The sequence below is a fragment of the Neomonachus schauinslandi genome, chromosome 3, assembly GCF_002201575.2.
Source record: "Neomonachus schauinslandi chromosome 3, ASM220157v2, whole genome shotgun sequence".
In the NCBI taxonomy this organism is placed as follows: domain Eukaryota; kingdom Metazoa; phylum Chordata; class Mammalia; order Carnivora; family Phocidae; genus Neomonachus; species Neomonachus schauinslandi.
The window spans coordinates 33,606,861-33,632,522 of record NC_058405.1 but is presented as its reverse complement, the minus strand read 5'-3'; the positions used below and the strand labels follow the sequence as shown (position 1 = coordinate 33,632,522).

Here is a 25,662-nt window from a genome sequence, read left to right as displayed (position 1 = left end):
CTGAGAGCTGGACAGAGAACCTGTGGAGACAAGGAGACATGCTGAAGAAGTACTACCCAGGCTTGCACCAGCTAGTGAGGCCGTGCTCATGCGATAGCAAGAAGCTCATGGTGTTCAATGTGACGCCCGCAGAGACCAGAAAGTTTGGTGGAGTGCTGGAAAGACCATGAGAGCTTAAATCACATAGACTGGGGTTCAGATTTGGGCTCTGAGTTATTATCTGAATGTACTTAGATGCAAACTTTAACTGCTCAGAGCTGGGAGATGATTAAATGAGATAACATTTGTGAAGGTGGAAGGTACATAGTACTCAAGCAGAAAATTACATACATAAGTATATATTTGGAGGAGCAGGGAGGGCGGAGAAGGATGCAGAAAAGTCCAGGCAGAGCTCATGTTTTGAGGAAGGTGAATGGCTGACTTTTGAAAAGTGATCATAGAGGCAGCTATTTGTTTGCTTGTTTATTTATTTATATTCATTTTATTTATTTTTCTTCATCTTAGTCCTGAAAGGCTTTATGAAGATAGTTTGCCCAGATGCGCATCACAAAAAAGTGGTGTAAAAGGCTAAGTTGATGAAGGCACGTATATTACAAGATCAAAATAAGTAAAAAATTTCGGTTTAAGAAAAATGAGACAGAGGGAAAATAAGAAAATAGGAAAGGAGAAGCCTCAGGCAGGGTTAGAACATAAATCGAGTACTGTGAATTTTACATCCTTGCTAGAGACTGGCTATAAATTTGGCTTGAAGTTTTAGATAGTGTTGTTTCGTCTGTTAGAGGCATCTAAGAGAAGCTATCCTGCCGTCCAGAGGCTAAGAGAGGGATGTGGGCAAGGAGGCTGCCATGGTAGTTAATGGCAGACATCGAATGGTTCCCTTCTGATGGATATTCCACTTTATTGCCGCAAACACATCTTGCTATCACATCTGTTAGTGGCTTGTGTAAAACTTTGCTTAATTTGTTTTTCAGGAGCGTGCTCATGACGGTAAAGATTTTGTGAACCTTTCATGCTGTTCCTCTATTACTCTGCATCTCACTAAGTGGTTTTTTTGGACACCTACCTATTGCATTTGTCTGAAGGAGCCCCGGAGAAAGGGGAGGTGGTGAAAGACAGCGAAGATTGGGTTGTTCATTCCCAAGATGGACTGGTTGCCGAGAGGAGTTGAGTTGGGGTCGGGGGTGGGGTGTGTCAGAAAGAGGAGACTGGATATCTTAGCCCCTTCAGGATTGGATCTTCAGGTTGGCAGGAGTATTTTGTCTGGACGAAATTGCCAGGGTATTTGACATACCCATATTTAAATATGATATGCTTCACAAATACATCTTTAAGTCGACTATGTATAATGCTTTGATTATTTGATCTGGTCAGTCAGTCACATCACTATTCCTATTGGCAGTGGATGATAGCATTCACTCACAAAAAGTAAGCCCTATGTTTGCTTTAAACATTTTAAAGTGTTTCACAGGCTGAATTTGTCCCCCACCCACACCTTCATAGATTAAGTTTAACCCCTAAAGTGGTTTAGGAGGTGGGACCTTTGGGAGGTGATTAGGTCAAGGACAGAGCCCTTACTAATGGGATTAGTGCCCTTATAAAAGAGACCCTGGAGAACTCCTTTGCCCACTTCTGCCACATGAGGATACAACCGATTTGTGACCTGGAAGAAGGTTCTCTCATCCATGCTGGCTGGCACTCTGATCTTGGACTTCCAGCCTCCAAAACTGTGAGAAATCAGTTTGTGTTGTTTATAAGCCACCCAGCCTGTGGTTATTTTGTTATAACAGCCTGTATCTATACTCCACATTTATGATTCTCACAAAAACACCCTGAACAAGGGAAAGTTGATATTATGATCATTCTCATTTCATGAATGAAGAAACATCTACAGAGAGTTTAATTAATTTAGTCCTAAATTCAGGTTTCTGGGGAAGGGCTAAGGTAGCATGAGAGCAGTACGCTCTGCTTTTCCCATGGGAAGTACAGAAGCCTACCTATGGGATCCTGGAACAAAAAAAAATATTAGTTTAAAACCGGCGAAATCTGAATAAATTCTGTAGTTTAGTTTGTAGTAATATAGCAATGTTGGTTCTTAGTTTTAACAAGTGTACCACGGTCATGATGCTAGAGAAAAAGGGGACAATCTGAGCAATTACTATTTTAGAAATACTTGGCTAGTACAGGAGGCATAAATAAGAATTTTAGAAAAAAAATACTGAATAAGTGGTCAGAGAATTATGGGGGAAAACATAGAAATAATAACACCTAAGAGATCAAGGTTAGAAAGAATTGAAGAAAAGGTGGCAGTGTCAGATGCAATATCCCATTGCCCAAGCATCCAGCTAAACTCATCTTTGTTCCCAACTCCTGCTCTGCTTTTGGGGTTCCCTTGTGATTGAATGGCATTACTACCCCCATGTTGCTAAGCCAGAAACCAGGGACTCTTCCTGAGCCCTATATTCAGTCAGTCACCCAGCCTATGGACTCCATTTACAGAGTCTGTTCCATTTCTTTTCTTTTCTTTCTTTCTTTCTTTTTTTTTTTAAAGATTTTAAAAAATTTATTCATTTGAGAGAGAGAGAGAGACAGAGAGAGCACCCAGGGGGAGAGGCAGAGGGAGAGGGAGAAGCAGAATCCCCGCTGAGCTGGGAGCCCTACTTGGGGCTCAATCCCAAGACCTGGAGATCATGACCTGAGCTGAAGGCAGATGCTTAGCCATCTGAGCCACCCAGGCACCCCCAGAGTCTGTTCCATTTCTTCATTGCCAAGTTCAGGCCTCCTGCATCTCCCTTATCTGAATTGTTTATAGCTCTAGTGTCTTACTTGGTAGCCCTGTTTCCCGTCTTGTCCTCCTCCTTCCCATTTTCTAGGATTTTTTTTTCCTTTCTCTTTTTTGATTTACCTTTTTCTTACTCTTAGAACTTTTAAAGATAGAGAAAAATCCAAGAGAAGAGAATAACAGTCATCCATATTCTAATCACCCAGAATTAATCACTGTTGACATACTATTTATTTGCTGCCAGTTTTTCTTTTGAAAGAAAAATCACTCTTTTGTTTTCTAAAAGTAAAATAACCAGCATTCCATATAAAGTATTGAAACCAGATAAAATAATTACAAAGATGAAAGTTTAGAAATCAACTCTGGTCTCATTTTGCAGAAATTATTATCACTAAATTAGTAAGCAACATTCTTGTTTTGTCTTGATACATAGAATGATCTTTCTAAATGAAAACTGAACCAGTCTTATTCCCATTCTTAACATCCTTTAATGTTCCCAGTATAATCATGGGGAAAACATCAGGCAAACCCAAGTCGAGAAACAATCTACAAAACATCTGACCAGGGCGCCTGGGTGGCTCAGTTGGTTAAGCGACTGCCTTCAGCTCAGGTCATGATCCCAGGGTCCTGGGATCGAGTCCCGCATCGGGCTCCCTGCTCTGCGGGGAGCCTGCTTCTCCCTCTCCCACTCCCCCTGCTTGTGTTCCCTCTCTCGCTGTGTCTCTCTCTGTCAAATAAATAAATAAAATCTTTAAAAAAAAAAAAACAACATCTGACCACTCCTCCTCAAAACTGTCAAGGTCATTAAAAACAATAAAAGACTGAAATCTTGTGTCAGCCAAAAGGTGCCTAAGGAGATGAGATTACAAAAATAATAATGTGCTATCCTGGATGAGATCCTGGAACAGAAGCAGGACATTAGGGTAAAAACAGGTGAAACCTGAATAAAATCTGGAGGTTAGCAGGTAGAAATGTACCAGTGTTGTTTTCTTAGTTTTGACCAAGGTACCATGATTATGTAAGACATGACCATTAAGGAAGACTGGGTTGGGGTACACAGGAACTCTTGGCACTATCTTTGTAACTTTTCTGTAAATCTATTTTTTTAATTTTTAATTTTTTAAAAGATTATTTATTTATTTATTTATTTATTTATTTATTTTGACACAGAGAGAGACACAGTGAGAGAGGGAACACAAGCAGGGGGAGTGGGAGAGGGAGAAGCAGGCTTCCCGCTGAGCAGAGAGCCTGATGCCGGGCTCGATCCCAGGACCCTGGGATCATGACCTGAGCCGAAGGCAGACACTTAACGACTGAGCCACCCAGGTGCCCCACTTTTCTGTAAATCTAAAATTACTCCAAAATTTTTTTAAAAAATTATAAAAAAGGAAGTTACATAGAAAAAGAAAACACTTGGTGGCATCTCTTAGCTTTCAAGAGGAACTGAACAGACAAGGCCTTTCATGAAGTGGGAGCTGCCAACTTCTTTCTAATTCTATCTCCCATAAATCTGCCCACGCATTGTACACCCTTCACTGGAGTCATATGGAGCCACATGATCATAACATGGGCTCCCTTGCAGACATGCTTCTCCTCCTGTGTTTGTGTATGAGTGGGGGGGGGTGTGACCTCCTAATTTTTTTGCCTCCTATATTTTTTTCAAATCTGTCTACTTTCTTCTTATGCCACCACTCTTGGAAGCCACCATCACATCTTACTGGGATAACTAAAATAGGTTTTCAGGTAGTTTCTTTATACCTACTCTTGTCCCCACCCAGTGCATTTTCTATTTAGCAGCTACAGTGACTTCTTAATATATAATTATATTCTTCTTAAAACTTTTCACTGGGGGGCGCCTGGGTGGCTCAGATGGTTAAGCGTCTGCCTTCGGCTCAGGTCATGATCCCAGGGTCCTGGGATCGAGTCCCACGTCGGGCTCCCGGCTCAGCGGGGAGCCTGCTTCTCCCTCTGACCCTCTCCCCTCTCATGCTGTTTCTCTCTCGCTCACTCTCTAAAAAATAAATAAAATCTTTAAAAACAAAACAAAACAAAACAAAACTTTTCACTGGGTTCCCTGTGTTCTTAGAATAAAAATTCAAAAAGCTCTGCAGCCTCATTGCTATGAATTCAGGGGTGATGTTTCTATAACAGATTTGGTGGTGGGATCCCATGGTCCGAGAAGGGGTTTACTTCTCCAAAGCTGTACTTTCCTTGGCACACTCTTGTCCGATCTCTTTATCTGGCTAAATCCTACTAATTATTCAGGAACTATTTCATAAAAACTTTCCCTGATCTCTCCACCCCTCCCCTGTCACCTCACACACATACTACTGGTTTCTGTCCAGTATGGGAGGAGAGGCTACTAACTTCTTTCATGGTTAAGAGCCTGAATTTGAAATTGCCTCTATCTCTTACTAGCTACGTGATCATGGGCAAGCATCTAGGCCTCGCTGAGTCTGCTTCCTCATCAGTTGTTCTGAGAATTAAATAGTTATAATAAATAAAACACTTAGAATATCACCTGGCAACAGAATGGGATTCAGAAATAACCGTCACTGTGCTATGATCTGTTCTCTGTCTTCATAGCCCTGGACACAAATATGATTAATGCATTATATTGGCACCACTGTGTTTCTAGTGTCTAACACAAATATTTGTTGAGTAACTCTTGTTTCCTTTGTCTGGAATGCATCTTCAACTCTTTATTCTCACCCTTCTCTGTGTTGTCAATCCACGTGTGCTCCTTGTTCCCACCTCAGCTTGCGTCCAATTCCACCAAAAGCCTCTCTTGCTCATGACACTCTCCTCTGGAACAGAGGTTCCTCCTCTGGCGCCATAGCTCCTGTTGTATCTACTTTGTTAGAACTGCCTGTCTCTCCCATTAGACTATCAGTCCTGTGAAAACTATGAGCTCAGGGGGAAAAAAAAAACAACAAACTCCTGAAGGTGTTGAATGAATGAATGAATGGATACGTAACTCCAGAATCACCATACTTTGTGAGGATCAGATAATAAGTTCTCAGTAATTTCCCTACCTAAAAAGTCAACCTGAAGTGTCTCAAGAACAGTGAAAAAAGTCAAGATATTCTGATATAATATTGGCAGTTAGTAATGACTTAGAAGTCAGTGATATCAGGGCTTTCAGGCAAAGGAAAATGGAGAGGCATTTGATAACTTGTAGGTAAAGTGTGGACAGCTGATAAAGCTGGGGAAATTTAGGAGGCATGTATGTTGTGTATATATGAGTAAAACTGTAGGTAGAGGGTAAGCTTCTCAAAGACATTATCTTTTTAAATACCTCAAGACACGCTCTGCGTTGTTTATACACAATAAATGCTTCGTGGGTGAACATGAGCTCACATCATAGAAGATTAGAGCCAGGATCTTAGAGGCATCTGGTCCACCTTCAAGATGAATGAAACAACAATTCTTAGAAGGTTTCCAAATAAAGGATAAAAATGTTCGTGTTTCAGGGATATTGTTAAAAAACTAAGTAGGACTTCTCTAGACCATGAGCAGCAATTGTTTCCTAAGCTCGGTCAGAACTTGAAGGACAATTTCTGGGTTTTCTTCATAAATGGAGGATGGTATTTTTATATTCCAAGGACCTTGTTCTTTGAATTTTTCTATTGCTCTGAAATGGTCAGGTACTCTAAGAGGACAACAGGAAATTCAGCTCACATCTTTCCCGATTGTGACTAATTCTCAACATCCTGTGAAGAAGTCTTTAAACACTGGATAGTTCTGGTCTATTGGGATTGCTCCAGTGTGAACTTTTCTGCCTATGGGGCAGTTTTGGGGTGACCTGTGATTTACTTCCATTTTTGTTTTCACTCAACAGTAGAAAATAAGATTCAAACCATTTGACCATGTAAGGCCAAAACGATTTAGAACCATTTTAATTTGGTGGCTACTTCTAGCATAGAACTTATAAATTTAGAGAAAAAACAACATATGAACAAACCAACCACATTTTTGGCTCCGGTATACCAAAGGAAGATTAAAAGAAGAGATTACTTACTTATTGGTGATATGAATTTGTGTCTTATAACTAAGTCACTTGTGAGTAAACACTGGTTTTTGAGAAAACTAAAAAAAATTCAATATAAAAAAAATCTATCTCAGATGGGAACCAAATACTCAGCACTGAAACTTTGGTCTTTATTTGTCTCTATCCACTTTATGAAGGAGCAATCAGTTGATTGGAACTTTAATTAACTTCAAATTTGCAGTGTGAGCAATAATGTTTATATCAGAAATGGCAGCTCAGTGTGGCGTTGTTCATCCATCTGTGTGCCAAGCACACAATTGAAAGTGAACCGTAGTTAGGGGAAGAAGAGTGAAGGTGTTGTGATTGTCACTTTGGTGCTAGCAGGTAACCTCAGTCAAGTTACGGAGAAGTTTCTTCAAAAGTGAGATCAACCTAATCACAAAAGATTATATTACTCTGAGATTTAAAAGCACTTTTCATGAAAAGAGACTGAGAAACCGAAATCCCAGAGTGCCAGCAGCATTCCCAACAGGACAAGCAGGAGGCCATATGGAGGTTTAATTTTCTTTTGAATACTTTAAATGAGAATTCGGATTTACCTGAGAGATTTAAACCTGATTGACAAAGCCCTTGAGGCGTTCTCAGCTGCAGAAACAAGAAGAGTTAATTGGGCAAGATAATGGAGTCAATTTTGTTAATTCTGCAAGTAGTACAGTTTCTTTTCTTTTTCAGTCAGTTTGGGAGGTAATTATAAAAGCAAGAAAAATCAGATTTATAGGCTACAAGTCTTACCAAGTGATTTTTAAGTGGTGACTGGGCAGCAGAATGAACCCCAAGATTTAGAGCCACAGTAGTCTGTTGAAAATGTCTAAATTCTCTTGCATATTTCTTGTAAAAAATGGTAACATGTTAAGTTTGGCACAATGTTTAATAAGTAGGTGCTATCCCTGAGTATGACATGAAATCATGCTGAAAAATTATTAATTGTCATTGTGGAATTTTGTTCACATGATTAAACATAAAGTTGATTTATCTTTCATGTTTAGAGTGGAGAGAGCTCTGTTTCATTCACTGTAGGTATTAGTAGGAGATTTTACACGAGGAATGTAGTGGGAAAAATCTACAAATCTAGGAAAAAAACCAACAAACCAACCATATATTTGGCCCTGATAATACCGAAGGAAGATTAAAGGAAGAACTATATTGCTTATTTGGTAGTAGCTATCAAAATTCAAAACCTGCATTCTTATTGACCCTGTAGAAATATTTGCACAAAGACACAAGGGTATCAGAACAAAGTTTGTTTCTGTGTGGTTTACAATAGCAAAAAATCACAAATGCCCCAATTGTCTTTCAGTGGGGAATTAGTAAGATGTATTATTTGTATCCATAAAATTAAATAGTTAGGTAGATCCATAATATAGATATAAAAAACCCCAACCATATATTATTCATTAATTTGTTCGCAAGATTTTCTTGGCTCTCAATTATATACTAGTTAAGAGGTTAGGGATAAAGGGTGTTAGGGATCAGGATAGTCAGGGTAACAGTTCTCATAGAGCAAGTGTGTGGAAAGAGAAAAGAGAAAATAAACAAGTAAGATTATTTAAAATAGTTATGGTATCAAGAAATAAAAGCAGGTGATACGGTAATAGACAGTGATTTGACAGGCTATTAAAGAAGGCCCAGGAAGTGACATGGGAAATGGACCTGGAGACCAATGTTCTAGACAAACAGAAGACGATATTCAATGGCTCTCTGGTGGAATGAGTTTGGTGTGCTCACAGAGAGGGCCTGTGAGGCTGGAACCATCTTGCACTTGGAGAGGTGCTCAGGAGATAAATCATGGAGGGCTTTATAGAGCACAGAGAGGACTTACAGATTCATTCTACGTGCAACGGGAAGGAAGCCATTGAGGGTTCCAAGCAGGGGGTGACATGATCTGAGAAATGATATGAAAAGTTCAGCTGGTGGTGCATGCTGGAATGGGAAGAATGGAGAGGGGGGACACCTCACGTCAGACCTGCAAGAGTCTAAGTGAATGATGACAACAACGTGGGCCACAATGCCATCTGTGTGGAGATGACGAAAAGTGGATTCATTTGGATTTTCTTTTGGAGAATGATGTTTTAGCCCTCACACTGCGTCAATCCTCTTGAAACAAGATCTGGGTTCTTACATGGCATCTCTCTAATGTCTCATTTTTCTCCTCTGAATATGAGAATGAATCACGTCAGTGGTATCTCTTTCAGGGGCCATTGTCAAGATTAAAGAAGATAAAACCTGTGAAAGCATTTGGCAAACTGTAAAAGTGTTAAGTAAATATCAGGTATTATTGTTATGATTTCAGGGAGATTCCAGATAGAAAGCACGGGCACAGCTGGGGCTCAGGACTGCTTCCCTCCCCAGTGTCACAAGGATAACACTGGGTAACTTCAGTGAAGTCTTCTAGATCCGTTTCCCTATGTCAAGTGGATAAAATAGATCTCTGAATCTCAGTCAAGGCATAGCAAGGAGATGAAGCTGAGGGAGGACAAACTTATTAGTGATTACAAAATAATTGGCTGCTATGTAAGTGATAGAAATAATAAAATATTTTCCAAAGCATCTCTGGCATGCTGAAGTGATTTCATTAAACCAAGTTTTCTCCCAGGGATTAAACTCTTCCTACTTGTGAATTAGTCCCTTTGGGGACTACTTTCTCTCTCAGGTATTAGGGGAAAGTTCAGGAAGTTCTGGAGGCCCAGGATTTTAGTAACTTCCAAGTTTCTTAATTGATAAATGGGAAATGGCTAGAACTTTCATGGAATGGAGTATCATTCCCTTCACACTTTAAGAACTACAACTTCAGGGAAGTACAAGAGCTTCAGTCTTAGGCAAAATTATTGTGACCATAAAAACATGTGGTATGAAATATGGACATTAATGAAGACTTCCTGTTAATTTACTTAATCTACTCTTTGACTGCCTTTAAGCAATAGATATTAAAGGACATTCAGTTCATGTTTTACAACCAATATAGAGAAGTATTTGAAAACACTTTCTTTTTCTTTTTGTTTTGGAGGAGAGTGCAACTCAAGTTACTCAGGGGAAGGTAACTTTTACAAGAAAGGTCAGATGGAGGGAAGGGGAAGAAGGACCTCTGTGATCAATAATTATTTTATTAATCCTAAAGCCACACACTATAGTAATTCCTTCTGTAAAAGTCTAATTGACGTCAGTGACTTTGAACATTCATACTCATTGCTTTTGAGTTCAATCTTATCTTGGTTTCATCATACCACCCACCACCTGCCTCTACCTCCAAACAATGGCCCTATCAAGCCAGTTCTGAGCATGTCCCAGGCTTCCTTTCCTAGGGGAAAATTGAGCATTACCTCACTTCCTGAAAATGTGTCCAAAAGAAACAAAACACTTTTCTCTATGAAAAGCAGACAGCAATATTAACATTTGCTAGTTTGGTTGGTGATTTGCTCAATTCAAGGACCATAGATTGCTTGTGGTAGGACTAAATGTGTAACAGTGTAGCCTTTGGGAGGCTTTTTTTTTTTTTCCTGTTGTATATATTTTTAGCAAGTGAGAAATAGTGATCCTCTATGATAAAACAGATGTGTGGTTTGCACAAAATTAACATGATTTGGCCTTCGCTAGGCAAAATGAAAGTCATGAGTGATGCAATATTTCAACTCCAAGATATTTTATGGAACATTAACATATCAAGTTAGAAGAATGTTCTTTGTAACCAAAAATATTGATTCATTAAAAAAAAACTTGGTGAAATAGAATTGTTCGTAAGTTATGATTGCTGTTCCCATAAAAATATTTTCTGTTTAAATTCATAACAAACGTTCTGAGGAGGAGAAATGTCTTTTCTATGTCCCATTTAACAATATAATAACTTTGTTTTCAAAGTCTCATTTTATTCCAGCTGGAAGATATATGATCTTGTTACACAAAACAACCACTTCATCTCTACAGAACCTTATTATTGAAATATATGATTATAATGTTCTACAGAGGGATATAAGGCATAACCTTTGTCAAGTCGAGGCTACATGGCATGCAGCTGAAACCTCATCTTCAGGAGGATTATGTAGAAATTACTTCAATAAAGTTATAAACACAGACCGAATGTTAAGATATCTGCAACATTTGATAGAAACGTGATCATTTGTATCATTCTATAAGGAGACTAAATAATATTAATAAGTGATCCATCCTCATGGCATCCGTTTAATAAAGAAATGGGAAAACATAGAATGTGGGATAAAGTTGCAGGTGTGTGCTTTGCAGAGGGAAAGTGTCATTAAGGTGCACATGCTGAAGTTTGAATGTGTGATGTTTACAAGGTCACGTGACAAGTGATTCCACGGAGACATTCCCTGAGATTCTGCTGATAGTATCACACATGAACATTCCTGACCCAAGATCCTCCTGCCTCTAGGTCTTTGAATTGCCCTTCTCTCTGACCACAATTCTTTTTTTTTTTTTTAAAGATTTTATTTATTTATTTGACAGAGAGAGAGACAGCAAGAGCAGGAACACAAGCAGGGGGAGTGGGAGAGGGAGAAGCAGGCTTCCCGCCGAGCAGGGAGCCTGTTGCAGGGCTCGGTCCCAGGACCCCGGGATCATGACCTGAGCCGAAGGCAGACGCCTAACAACTGAGCCACCCAGGCGCCCTGACCACAATTCTTTTTCTTCCCTTTCCTCTGCCTTCCTCTGACAGATTTCTAATTATTAGTCTGGGTCTTGACTTAGGCATCTTTTCCTTTGAGGGCTGCCCCGAGTACCCCATGCCTCCACTCCTGGTGACTAGATTGGGCTCTCTACTTTGAACTTCCATTACACCCTGAGCTTCTTCATTTGCATTACCTCTCATGAAATTTATTACTGTTCATATTCTCCAAACAAGGACAAGGATTTGGTTGTCATGTCAACACTCTATCCCCAGCTCCTAGCACAGAATCTGGTGTACGGTAGATGTTCACTATATGTTTTATTAATTGAATGAACATTTTGTATAGAATTAATCATGGTCCCATTGTCACCAGTCACCTGTTTAGTTGGAAGATGGATAGTTTCTAGTTTCCTGATCGCATTCCTTTAAACCTTTGCTGGGCAGATATATTTAATAAAGACTTGTAAGTTGTGAATGACAGAAAAAAAAAAGCCACTTGAAATTAATTTTTTCCCCTCACTTAGTTGGAAAATTCAATGAATGATGTTGGCTTTGGAAATGAATGCATCCAAGAATTCCTATCATGCACTTATAAAGCCATTTCTATGTATCCTCTTTTCTCACTGCTTTCTTTGCGTTGACTTCATTCTCAGACAGGATCTCTGTACATGGGGACAAAGTTGGCTGCAGGAAGCTTATGTTGTTCATTTAGAGCAACAAAATCAACAACCCTGAAAGGCCCTGATTGGCACCATTTGAGTCACACGTCCATCCTGGGGTTTATTGCTTCGCCACAGCAGTGTGGAACTTTGGCTATCTGCAGATGTGCTCACCTGGGAGGAGTGAGGATTCCCGCAATAAAGAGGAGTTTGTTACCAGAGAAATGGGGAAGGAGAGTGTGTCGTGGGCAGACAAGAACCTTAGCTACCCATGGTTCTCTGCCAAATAAATGCTAGATATCTTGGAAAATCATCAACATTGGCTAAGATCAGGCATCCTGACTTGACTTGATTGGTATGGAAGTTGATAGGAGAGCCCTTTAAACATTTGCTTCCTTTCATGTGTTGACTCATCACACAAAATATTTGTGCTAAGGTAAGGATGCAAGAATGAACAGGACAGACGAGAGTCCTTGCTCTGATGGAACTTACATTTTAAGCAAAGAAGCAAATATCATTAAAAATTGTAATAAAGGCTACAAGGGAAACACACTTGGACATCTCCACGGGGCAACTCACTTTCTTTGTCTTTGCCCAGTGTCATTTAATTTAACGAGGCCTACCCTGATCCTCCTATGTAAAATTACCACCCACTCCCACCTGCCCCGTTCACTGCCCATTTCTCTTCCTTTTCTTCATAACTCCTCTGATGTTTTAACATAATCTTCTGACCTAACATGCTCTGTTTTTACTTAAGACTTATGCATAAGTTTGCATATTTTGTTATTATCTGCCATTCCCCTCCACTAGAATCCCCCCTAAAGGTAGAAAGTTTTTTTCTCTTTTGTTCACCAATCTTCCAGTGCTTCGCACATAGTAGATCCTTGGTAAATATTTATCGAATGACTGAATGAATGACAGAATATTGAAGGTGGTAGGGATCTACCTGAGACATGGAAGCTAAGAATGGCCTCCTTGAGGACACGAAATTAAAGCTGAGATGAGAGTAACGAGAAACTAACTTTGAGACACAGGGCACAAATGCTTTAGTCAGAAGCAGCAGCAGATACAACAAAGAAAGGAGCATGGAGAGTTTAGGAAACTAAACACGGATTGGTCGGCTGGAGCACAGGTTGCTGAGGGGTGAGCAGAGTCGGTAATGTTGGAGAGAGATGTGGCAGCCAAATTATCTAAGGCCTTGTAGCCCGTGGTAAGGAGTTTAGATTTTTATTCTGGTGTGACAGAAAGCCATTGGGTGGTTCTCAAGCAGAGGAGTGCATGATTTGAATTACATTTTTATGTCATATTTCTTGAATCTGTTCAGTTATTTTCATTGTCCAAACCACCTTCACCTCTCACCTGAATTCCATTTCATGGGTTTTTCCTCATCCCCCCTGTCCCTCTCTAATCTTTTCCGCACACAGCAGCTCTAGTGGTCAAATCTAAAGCCAATTTCCTGCTAAAACCTGAATAGCTTCCCATTACCATTAAGACAAAGACCAAGTCTTCTTGAGTCCTACAAGCCCTGATTATCTGCTTCTCCTGCTCTTCTTGCCCCCAGATTGGTCTCTTTTGCTCATTTTTCCATAGCCACATTGGCCTTGGTGTAATTTCTGGAACATATCGAGCTGCTTGCTTCTGAGAGCCTCCCCAAGAGCTCCTCTCTGGCCCCTTCCACACCTGGTTACTCCGTCTTCCTGCTCCTGGTTTGTCTAAATGTCACTTCCTCTCAGAGATCTTCCTCGAGCACTCCCCATCCTGTTACTCTGGTTATATGCTCTCATTGCATCTTGTACTTTTCTTTGATAATATTATATAGGTACTTGGATAATTATTTATTTTTATTTATTTTTATTTTTTTAAGATTTTATTTATTTATCAGAGAGAGAGACAGAGACAGAGGCAGGCAGAGGGAGAAGCAAGGCTCCTTGCTGAGCAAGAAGCCCGATGTGGGACTCGATCCCAGGACCCTGGGATCATGACCTGAGCCGAAGGCAGATGCTTAGCTGACTGAGCCACCCAGGCGTCCCTTGGATAATTATTTTTTAATATCTCTTTCTCTCAAGACTATAATCTCCTTGAGGGCGGGGACTGTATCTATCTGATTTGCTGTCCAGGACAGAATCTGATTGTTGATTGTTGGAGCTTAGTATGTATATACTGACTGATATAATGAATGAAATAGAAAAGCTTAAGCAAAATACAATTAGATTTGACTTGTAGTTGGGCGCCTGGGTGGCTCAGTTGGTTAAGCGACTGCCTTCGGCTCAGGTCATGATCCTGGAGTCACAGGATCGAGTCCCGCATCGGGCTCCCTGCTCGGCAGGGAGTCTGCTTCTCCCTCTGACCCTCCTCCCTCTCATGCTCTCTGTCTCTCATTCTCTCTCTCTCAAATAAATAAATAAAATCTTTAAAAAAAAAAAAAGATTTGACTTGTAGTTAATTGATTACTTATGTACAGACCTTTTATAATTAGACCCATTAGATCTCATTCTTTCTGTCCTTTCCTTTAGCGTCTTTATTTTCAGTTTTACGTACTTTTTCTTCTTTAGTCTATCAGCCTTTCTTTATCCATTGTCTTTCACAATAACATAATGTCCGATGTTAGGAGTTCTCAGCATCACCTCTCTCCACAAGAGGTGACAGTGCAATCATCTCCTCTTCCTCCCTGCCTTGGAGGCAGGCTCTTTCACTGGGTCTGAGCCACTTCCTCTAACACACACTGCATGGCTCCTATTCCAGAAGAGACTGACGGCTTTACAATGGCAAGAAAAGTGACTCCCTCTGGGATTCTCGATTTTTAACAAAAATCTCCCCACCCCTGCAATTAAGGGAGAAACTTGACAGTAGCAACACACTGTGTGAGCTTTGTGCCTCTCATTGGGATGCCTCAGGCAGAGGTGGTGTCTTTGAGACTCTCTTTAATGAAAAACCCAGGCCAGGAAAATGTAATGTAGCATGATAAGGCCAGGTTATTCTTTCCCAAGGAGAAAGTGGAAGTCATTTTAACAGGAGTAAGTAGTCCTCACAGAAACTGGATTGGAAGTGGCTTTAGCTTGAATATCCTTGGTGAACGGGTATTGAAGCACCCACCAGTGTCCTTCCCCTTCGTGGGACCTTGACCTGCAAGGTCGCTTCATTAGGTGTCACTAGGAAGTCCATTGGCATTCAGCTGAGGTAAAAGAATTGGCTAGCCAAATGGGACCAGGACTGTGAAGAGAGGTGACCTGTCCTTCAGCAGGGGGCTACTAGATTTGTCCTACTAGAGAGGATTGTAGGGGGCCACAGAGAGGTTGGAAAAGGAGATAGGCTCCTGTGGCTTCGTTAAGTTAATTACATGAGGCTCAGCCATCACTATGAGACTTAGCTTCACAACTACTGCACCTAGCATGGATGAGGCTCATTAATATAGTTTCAGGTGATTATCCCTTTACCCCCAGAGCAAGGTTACACATGAAACTTGTGTGGCAGAAAGGGCCAGCTCTGGTTTCTACTGAAGAGATTTTGACAAAGCCATAAACAGGGTGAATCAGCCCTCCTCAGCTTCTCTTTTCTTCTCTGGTGTAATTTTGTTTCTGAGCTAGTTTTGTCATTTTTAGCTACTTGTCCAAAATAATCCAAACCCCTTAAAAATTTCAAATTAGTTTTGTTAGTATTCAATGTTTCATGTCAGGTTTTCTCATTGGATACAGGTATGTTGCAAACAACAGCAACAACATGGCTGACTGTGTGAACCCTCTCTCAGGAAGGAAGGCATGTGAGTCAGGTTCCCTGGAGATCAGTGGGTAATTCTTCTGTTTGAGGGGCTTCTCCACTGTTGCACTTGAAGTTCTGAATAGAAACTTTGTTTATGAGAAGGTGGTGGTTATAGAAGGAAACCCTTAAAATGATTAAATGTTTCAACCAAAGTGTGTTTATTGTAAGGATCTGAAAAACTGAAGAAAGGATAGCTAATCGGAGTTCACTGTTTAAGAGGAAAAATAGGATAGAACTATTACCAACAAAAGGCTCTTAATCCACTCATTGTTTATTTATTTTTTATTTATTTACTTACTTATTTACTATGCGGGGAGTAGATGATTATTTTAAAAATACAGTTGAGGGGCGCCTGGGTGGCTCAGTCGTTGAGCGTCTGCCTTCGGCTCGGGTCATGATCTCATCGTCCTGGGATCGAGCCCCGCATCCCTCTGGCTCTCTGCTCAGCAGGGAGTCTGCTTCTCCCTGTCCCTCTGTGCTCTTGTGCTCTCTCTCGCTCTCGCTCTCTCAAATAAATAAAATCTTAAAAAAAATAAAAGTAAAAAAAATTACTTTAAAAAAGAATATATAGAAAATGTGACTATTGTACTTATAATTGTACATCACTTTCGGCTTAACAGTTCAGATAAAGAATACTGCCTGGGATTACATTTCAAAGACTTTATAAATAACTTCTAATTATATCTGATATTATTTTATTATTTTTAAATGACAAAGTATGGTTTATTCCTTGATTACAAACATATTCTTTATAATACTTATCCCTCGGGGCGCCTGGGTGGTCAGTCGTTGGGCGTCTGCCTTCGGCTCGGGTCATGATCCCAGGGTCCTGGGATCGAGCCCCGCGTCGGGCTCCCTGCTCAGCGGGAAGCCTGCTTCTCCCTCTCCCACTCCCCCTGCTTGTGTTCCCTCTCTCGCTGTGTCTCTCTCTGTCAAATAAATAAAATCTTAAAAAAAAAAAAAGAAGAAGAAGAAGATAAAATAAAATAAAATACAGTTGACTCGTGAACAATCGAGGGGTTTGGGGACTGACCTCCTGTGCAGTCAAAAATCCACATATAACTTCTGACTCCCCCCAGATTTAACTACTCTTAGCCTACCATTGGCCGGAACATAACATAAACAGTCAATTAACACATATTTTGTATATGTATTGTATACTGCATTGCTACAATAATGTAAGCTAGAGAAAAGAAAGTGCTATTAAGAAAATCATAAGGAAGAGAAAATACAGTTACAGAACTGTATTGTATTTTTTGAAAAAAATCTGCGTATAAATGGACCCATGCAGTTCAAACCTGTGTTGTTGAAGAGTCAACTATATCTTTCATATAAATGACTTTTATTTAGCCAAACGTACTGCATACCTTATTTCTGTATTTGAACACATGTTTGAAACTTGGTTTGTGGTAAAACGGGGCATTTCCCCCAAGTGTTATTTGACATGGTGGTAGTTGGACAAAAAAGTGAAAATTTGTATTATATTTTAATAGAGGACAAAGAAAGATGACTAACTCTCCTTATTTGGAGAACAGGAAGTGTCTGGGATTGAGATCCAAAAAAATCAAATTTTGTTTGATGTTACTGGTAGTGACCTGCCTTGATGTGGCTTCTTCAGATGCAACTAGAACTAAGAATTGTGACATCCAGAAGGGGTGGGAGAGTTTGAGGAACATTAGTCAGTGCCTGTTACCTGAATTTCAGCCTCTGAAGTCACTCTTCCCAGGGTGAATGAATGGTCTTACAGAATCTCTGCAATTATGATTACCTGGAGTAGACTGAGAAGAAGGCTGTCTGAGAAGACCAAGAAGTCATTGAAATGGCATTTTGAGGATTGCTTCTAAGCCATGTAAAGTTCTTTGAGTTCTGTAGCCACCTCAACACATCTGGACAGCTGTTCTCATCTTTCTACTCCTTGACTGAGTAAGAGAAACACCATTTGAGCCTCACTGATACTTGCATCGAGGTTATTTGATGTTTGCTAAAGACAGAAGTCCTGGGCTCTACCCTGACCAGGAGAATCCAAGTTTTAGAAACTGTGTTTTTAACAAGCTCCCTACATGATTTTTTTGGCATCCTAAAATTTGGGAACCACTGGTCTCGAGTATAGGAACCCTTATAATGAATGTTTTCGTTGATACTGATGTTGTTACCTGAATTAGTTTTAATAGAAACTGAAGCTGCTCATTTAAGACATCGTTATGGTCTGTTTCTCCTTATTTAGGGAATTCTTTATAAAGAATATGACAACTCAGGAAAAGGAGAAAATATCATTTATTGGCCTCCTCTGTTCTTGAGCTAGAATATTATAGACCAGTGGTTCTCAAACAGAGCAGTACATCAGAATCATCCAGAGATTTTGTTAAAAGACAGATTGCTGGGCCTCATCCCCAGAGTTTCTAGGGTAGGATAGGGTAGGCCCTGAGGGTTTACATTTCTTGCACGTTCTCATATATATTAGACCACTAGGGCTAGTGTAGCAAAATTACCACCTACTGGGTGGCTTAACCAACAGAAATTTATCTCCCACAGTTCTGGAGTCTGGAAGTCCTATATGAGGGTGCTAGCAGGGTTGGTTTCTCTGAGGTCTCTCTCCTTGCTTCCAGATGGCCTCTTCACGTGGCCCTTCCTCCGTGTGTGTGAATCCCTGGTGTTCCCTGTGGGCTCAAATTTCCTCTTCTTAGAAGGATAGCAGTCAGATTGGATTAGGGTCCTAATGGCCTCATTTTAATTTAATGATCTCTTTAAAGGCCCTATCTCCAAATACAGTCACATTCTGAGATGCTGGGAGCTAGGGCTCCAACATAAAAATTCCAGTGGGGACACAGCTCAGTCCATAACACCATATAATGCTCAGGCACACTTTGAGAACCATCAGACTTGACTGGTGAGATAGGGAAATGACCTCTGTGTAAACATTTCCCAATCCTGTTAGACAGTTCTTGGCTTTCTACCCTTTCTACAAACTTTTTCCTGACAATCTTTTCTAGGTCTCTGTGTAATTATTGTCTTTGGCAGATAATTTTCCAGTCTGCAGTCTCCCTCTCTCCGTTCTCGATGCCTTCAAGTCTGTATCAGACTCCAACCTGGCTGTCTTGCCAGCAAAGCACACTTCTATATTCAGACCCAGACCGGAGTTCATCTTAGTTGTTATGGTCCTGCTCTTCCTCCCTGTTTCTGTTCCTGTTTCTGTTCCTGGTGTGACCACTGTTTCTGTTCCTGGTGTGACCACTCACTATGCCATATACTCTAAATGGACCATGGAGTCATGTGTGACATTTTCTTTTGCTCGTTCCTCACACCTCCTCACTAAATTGAGCAGCATCCACCTGTGCATTTGTCTGTCCCCATCTCCTCTCATTTTCCTTGCTTCCAGCTTTATTTAGTTCTCATTAATTCTTCCTTGAATAGGGCAATAGACTTCTCGCCAGAATCCCTCCTTTTAATCTCTTTTTCCTTTAATGAATACTATCTACTGTTTTAGAGTAATCTTCCTAAAGCATGATTCCAATAAAAAGCATCAAGTGTTTCCCACTGCTTGTTCAATAAACAGCATGCCTAGCTAAATAATATTCAGGGCTCTGTTACAAAAAGAAGGGGTGAGTAAGAAGCTATCACTCTCTGCCAAATATGCGTGCACACCTTTCCTCTCATATGTAGAACCCTTCCCCAGTGGAGACACCCCAAAATGCAACACCGTTCTAGCCTCCAGCTCAAGGTTAAGGATCTCTGCCTGGGTGCAGTCAGCTCCCTCAGAACCCAGGGTGGATTGTCATGGTCTGGCAAAAAGTCTCTGCCCATAATACCCAATACTCAACAGTAGAGTAGGAACATAATGACTGCAATATAACTTGTATACAGAAAAGGAGAAAATCAGACATTAGGCTGCAACAACTTTTAAGTCACGTTGGGCCAGAATAGTGACAACTCCAGCCCAGGCAGTGGGGTGATGTCCATGGTTATTGTCCTCAAAGCCCCGGGGCTTTGTGTTCTGGGATGCTCTTCCTGGTCCATTTTCTTCAGTGGACTTTCCAAGGTCGGCATTAGAGAGTAGACTCTTCTTGGGGGCTGCATTCCTATCCCACCTTTTTGGGGGGTTAAGTTTGAGACTCAGAAATAGATTGAGAGATTAGACTGTCATGATGCTGTTGGCGAGGCTTGGGGTTTCATTAGCAATACAATTCCCTAAAAACCCAAGGGGGCTTCCAGTTTACTTGCTGCTATTCCGTTCATGTGTGAGTAACCAGAATGAGAGATCTTGTCTTGATAAGGTTGTTGAGCCTAAAGATTTATGACCTACAGGTCTCTGTGCTTTGCCAACGTCTCCTCCCCCCCAAATTACCTTGAGACTATTTGAAAAAATAGGCCTGGTGGCCTTTGTAATTAACTGCTTCCACATTTGACAGGAAAAAAACTCTAAAAGGAAGTATTTGAAAAAGGCACGGGCCATGGTCTTATCTCCTATGAGGGCTGCTTGTGCTTCTGCTTCTGGCCATGGCTTACAGTAGCTTCACTTTGAAGTAAGGAAGTAGTAAGCTATTCCAGCCTGAAAAGGCTCCAAAGTAGACCCTCTGTTAGCTTAGTCTGTGAGCAACTGGTGCTTAACAAAGCTGTGTTCCTTCCCACCCTGCTGGCAGCCCGGCTAGCTCTAGCCTGGGTTCACCTCTTTTGTAGGATATTGTTGACAGTGTCAAGAATCAGCCAACGCACACCACGGTCTAAAAATCTCCCACAATTCTCATTAATGCCACAGCCCTTTGTACCTTCTGATGCTTTGCTAGTCACTATTTTACCTGGACTGCAATAGTTTTGTCCTTGCTGATGCCACTCAACCCCCTCCTTTCATCCTACATTTTAGCTAATGCAGCAGTCCCCTTTTGGTATCAACACCTATATTAGTTACAATTTCTTTTGGGTGCATGTGTCAGTGGCTTAAATGATGCATAAATTTATTTCTCTCCCTGTAAAAGAGTTTTGAGGGAGGCAGTCTAGAGCTGGTATAGAAGCTCTGCATGTCGTTAGTGTGTCGGGATCTTCTCGCTTTCCCCTTCACTTGCCTGGAGTGAGGAGGGCATTGACCATAGGGTTCAAAATAGCTGCTGGAATTCCAGCCATCACATCTGTTTTTCATACACCAAGATAGAGAAAGGGGGAGAAGAAGTGTGTACCCTTTCTCTTTCATTGAGACTTTCTGGGCATTCTATACTACATTTTAAACGAGTGGTCAAGATTTAGAGATGTAGCTTCAAGAGAGGCTGGGAAATATGGTCTTTTAGCTGGGTAAGACGTATCAGGCCATTTATCAAGGTTCTGTTACTAAAGTAAAGGGGAGAGTGAGTATTGGGTAGGAAACTAACCTCTGTCGCTAGTAAGTGTATATAAGTCACAGGGTAAACAGTTTCACGTGCCTTAAGGGGGCTTCAGGTAGATTTCAGTGTGAATTCAGTGGGAAGAGGTGGCCTCCAGCTACTTAAGCAGTGGAAGGCTTTTGAAAGGAGATAGCCCTTGAACTCATTCTTTGAGTGGGAGGAACATAGGACATTCAAGCTGGAGAGCCCAAGGCACTTAGTTTCAGGATCTGGCAAGTGTGGGATGCATGCAGAAGTTTTGTGCTCCGGTGCCTTGTTTGCCTAACCCTGGTCCCAGCCCTAGACGGGGATAAAAGCTACAGTAAGGAGACTGGTGGTCAGCAAGGGTGGGATGCTGGCCTCACCAACAGAAGGCTGCTCCCACACATGCCAGGAAGCACCGTAGGCCAGTTCCACATGACAGTCTGGCAATCCTTCAACCAAAGAGTTTTGTTGTGAACTAGCAGAATTATTTCTTAGGGACCATACACCAAAGACAAATTCTATTCATTTTGGCACTGTCATTCGGAGATTCCGAGTGGTTTCATGATTAGAGCCACATCAGATCCTGACGAGAGGAAGCGTTCAAGACACTTGCTGTGACGTTAATATAACCAACATGTCCTGTAGAGCCACACACGATGAGGATTGGGGGAAGGCCCCAGCATTCTCCCTGTGTGGGCCTGCGGAGCCCTCCCTCGCACCAGTTAGCAGGAGTGACGCTTCGTTTGCCCACCTGACTGGGGAGGGAGGACGCAGGGCAAGTGTGGTGTTCTCAGTTACTCTAATCTGAGCGTAGCTTGGCTCAATTGCATTGGGTATGAAAACAAGTAATTACAAAAGCCTGTAATAAAAAAGGTAAGTTGGGAAATGTGAGAAGTTGGTTATGCTGCGTGGTTACAATATCATGAAAGCAGTAAATGCCACGTCACCTCTTTCCTAACCCCTGTAATTGAGAAATCAGAGTTCTAGGCTTCGAATTCTTGTAACCACGCAGTTCAGATCCTGATTCTCCTTCCAATAACAGACAAAGATATTGGAAACTCCATACATTAGTTGATCCACCTGTGGCTTCCTGGTAAAGCGGCAGGGGTGGGGGGGGGGGTTGGTTACAGAAAACAAATGAAAAGTAATGGATGTCATTTTTTGACGTACTTCCTAGATGCCAACCTCTTGCCATATATTATCTCATAAAGCTCTTTGTTCTTACCTCTAATTATAGATAGAAGAAATGGAAGTTTATAGAGATGTTAATTTTCTTGTTCAGTCTTCATCTTGCTTCTGTTGGAAAATGTTCTCAGAGGGTAATTCACTTCCCCTTAAAAGTAACATCTTTGGGCAACTTTGAGAATAGGAAAGTTATTTTTTATGTTTGATCCAAAAGTTAATTCCTTATAACTTCTGCTTACTGGTCCTAATTCTATCCCTACCACTAAGGACCTTAAAATATGCAAAAATAGCTATCATGTTTGCGGGATTTTCTTGTCTCCTGATTAAAAATTCAAATTCTTCATGTGGTCTGATTATTCGTTTCTGGCTATACCCTTCTTCTTCACTGGGCTTGCTGTTCTTTGCATATGTTCCAGTTTATCTATAAGCTTTAAAGACCCAGAGAGAGTAATCCACCTGTGGATTTCTAAATGCATATGCAAAAGGGAACGGTCACCTCCCCCATTCTAGATAATATGCTTTTATTAAAGAAGGTAGGGTTTTATTACATTTTTAGGATGTCAGGGAGGGGACATTAATATTTTATAGTTGATTTCCACTAAATACACTTCTGACAAAATCCAGAATTCTTTTTTTTTTTTATATTGACTTTTGCTCCACCTTGTTACCTCTGTACTCGATCTCTGCAGTTGGTTTTATTGTATGCAAACACAAACCTTATATTTGTTGCTGTGAAATAACATTTTATTAAGTTCAATCCGCTGCTCCAGGTGCTTAAGACCTTTCTGAAGGTTGATCTTGCCATCCATTGTACTCACTATTATTTCTAGCTTCATTTCATCAGTTGACTTGAAAGCCTGCCTTCTGTGTCTTCTAAACGAGGACAACCGATACACAGGGCAGAGATCTGACCGGTTATCGGCACTGCCCTCCAGCTGACATCGACCCAGCACTAGGAAATCGCTCCCCAGCACCCACCACTCAGGCAATCCAGTCTTCTTGTATTCCTTTTTGTATCCAGATTCGTATGTATAATGTTTTCCCTTCAGCAATGCCATAAAGTCTTTCATCGCTTAATGTTTCAGGATCTACGCCCTTCTCAAGGTCTAATTCCGATCCCTACATGAAGCCTGCTCTGACCCACTGTGATGATTCTCCCATCTCGAATTACCGGTGCCGAGTTTGACTCTTCATATCCAGCCTCTAGTGATTTTCTGTGAATGTAAACTCCATCTTTACCTCCGTCCCAGGAAAGCAAAAGCACATTATTTATTATCCTGTAGCACCTGGTTAATACAGGGCCAGACTGGGAGAAGTGTTCAGTTGTTACTTGCTTTTAATTGATTAAGCCAGCACTTCTCAGTCGCAGATGGTTTTGTCCCCCTCCCTTTCTCTCCCCAGGGAACATTCAGCAACGTCTGGAGACATTTTCTGGTTGTCCCGACTGGGGAAGGTGCCACTGACAACCAGTGGGTAGAAGCCAGGGAAGCTGCTGAACATCGTAAGAGGCCCTGGACAGCCCCCCACACCAAAGAATTAAGAATTACCCACAATGTCACTAGTGCTGATGTTGAGTAACCCTGTATTAGACAAAACATTTTTTTTAAGGCAATTTTTATTTTTTATTTTTTTTTTTATTATTTTTTAAAAAGATTTATTTATTTATTTGAAAGAGAGAGTACATGAGAGGGGGGAGGGTTAGAGGGAGAAGCAGGCTCCTCGCCGAGCAGGGAGCCCGATGCGGGACTCGATCCCGGGACTCCAGGATCATGACCTGAGCCGAAGGCAGTCGCTCAACCAACTGAGCCACCCAGGCACCCTTTAAGGGAATTTTTAAAGGCTGCTCCATCTGCCTGTTAATAGGTAGACTTTGGTGGCAGGTAACATGTTTGCTGACCCTTCCTAGAATGAATGCTGCCTCCATTTAGTCACCTCTGGAGCTCAGGCCGGGGCAGTTGGTCCTGCTTATATTACTGAAAACAGATGACTGTGGGTGAGTTAGCAGGTGTCACTACGGGCATAATGAAACTGATTATTTGTTTCTGGCTATACCCTGTTTAAATATCTAGGTTTTGCTTCCATTTATGTATATGTTGGAATGAGATAATAACAGCTTTCCCCCAGCTATTTCATAAGAATATTTTGAAGAAAAAGGAGATAATGTAGGTGAGAAGGTTTGAACCATCTGTATGGGAACATTACTATTAAAGCATTATGATGATAATTAGTGGTGGTGATCTGGGGTACGGGGGAACAAAGTGTTTTATATATAGTGTGTTGTACTCCAAAGAAAATAACTAATTAAGGCAAACATGTTGTTCTGGTTCTAACTCATATTTCTGTGGCTGGGGTTGGTCTCCTAAACTATAAATATGCCTTCTGACTACGACCTTGGGATACCCTACTGGGTACTCTCTCCCCGACCCGTGGAGTGTGGCCAGGCCAAAAATAGTAGATGAGGAACAATAAGAACATGTGTGCCGATCTTAGTATGCACGGAGTGCTCTTATTATTATTTAAAATTAAAACCGTGCTGGATGCAGAGGGTCACCCCTTGATGCACTCCGCTTGTTTCCGTGTTGTGTCACGTAGCTCAGGAGGATTTTTCACCACACACAGGAATTAAAGGACTTCTGAGTGGTGACAGTATGGCTGGTCCCAAGCATGTGTCCCTTTGGCATGCAGTCTCTAGTCTCCACGACGCCTGCCCGCCTCACCTACTATTTGTCTGTGACTCCGTGGCTGCTGTGTGGTTGGCATCCACCCCCACACTGGCATGCCGAAGGAGTGAATGAACAATGGGATACCCTGGCACTGACGGGTGTTTTAATAACTGTGGAAAATGAGGAATTTACAGATGCATGATTCAAGCTCCCACTTCAAAGGTCTTCAACCGAAATCCTCCCGAAATTAGAAGCAATACTACTGAACACAATGCAACCTTTTGCATGGCTGCCCAATGTTACTATAAATCTGTGTGTGCAGTGTTTGGGAAAGTTACATTACTGTGAAACGGATGCCCTGCTTTCATCTGGAATTTATGTGTAATGTTCAGTAGGTAGGTCCTGCCTGGGAAATATGAGGTATGCAGTGGGAAGCAATTTGCCTTTCACAGGCAGCCAAGACTCTACGTGGGCCTGGGCTCTCAGACCAGAGGCTTACCCAGCAGCCCTCCATGGTTATCTTCCCATGTCTGAACTGCCTTTGCTCTGAAGGGAGAACATGCTCTCCCACCTGGACCTGGTCTGAAACTCCACTGGGAAGGAGGTGGAGTAAGTCAT

At 41.3% G+C, this 25,662-nt stretch overlaps 1 pseudogene; it reads right to left on the bottom strand.

The window, feature by feature from the left end:
- The window catches only part of LOC110587663, a 72,203-nt pseudogene extending 48,752 nt beyond the window's left edge, over positions 1-23,451 (bottom strand).
- Positions 23,452-25,662: the final 2,211 nt, after the last annotated feature.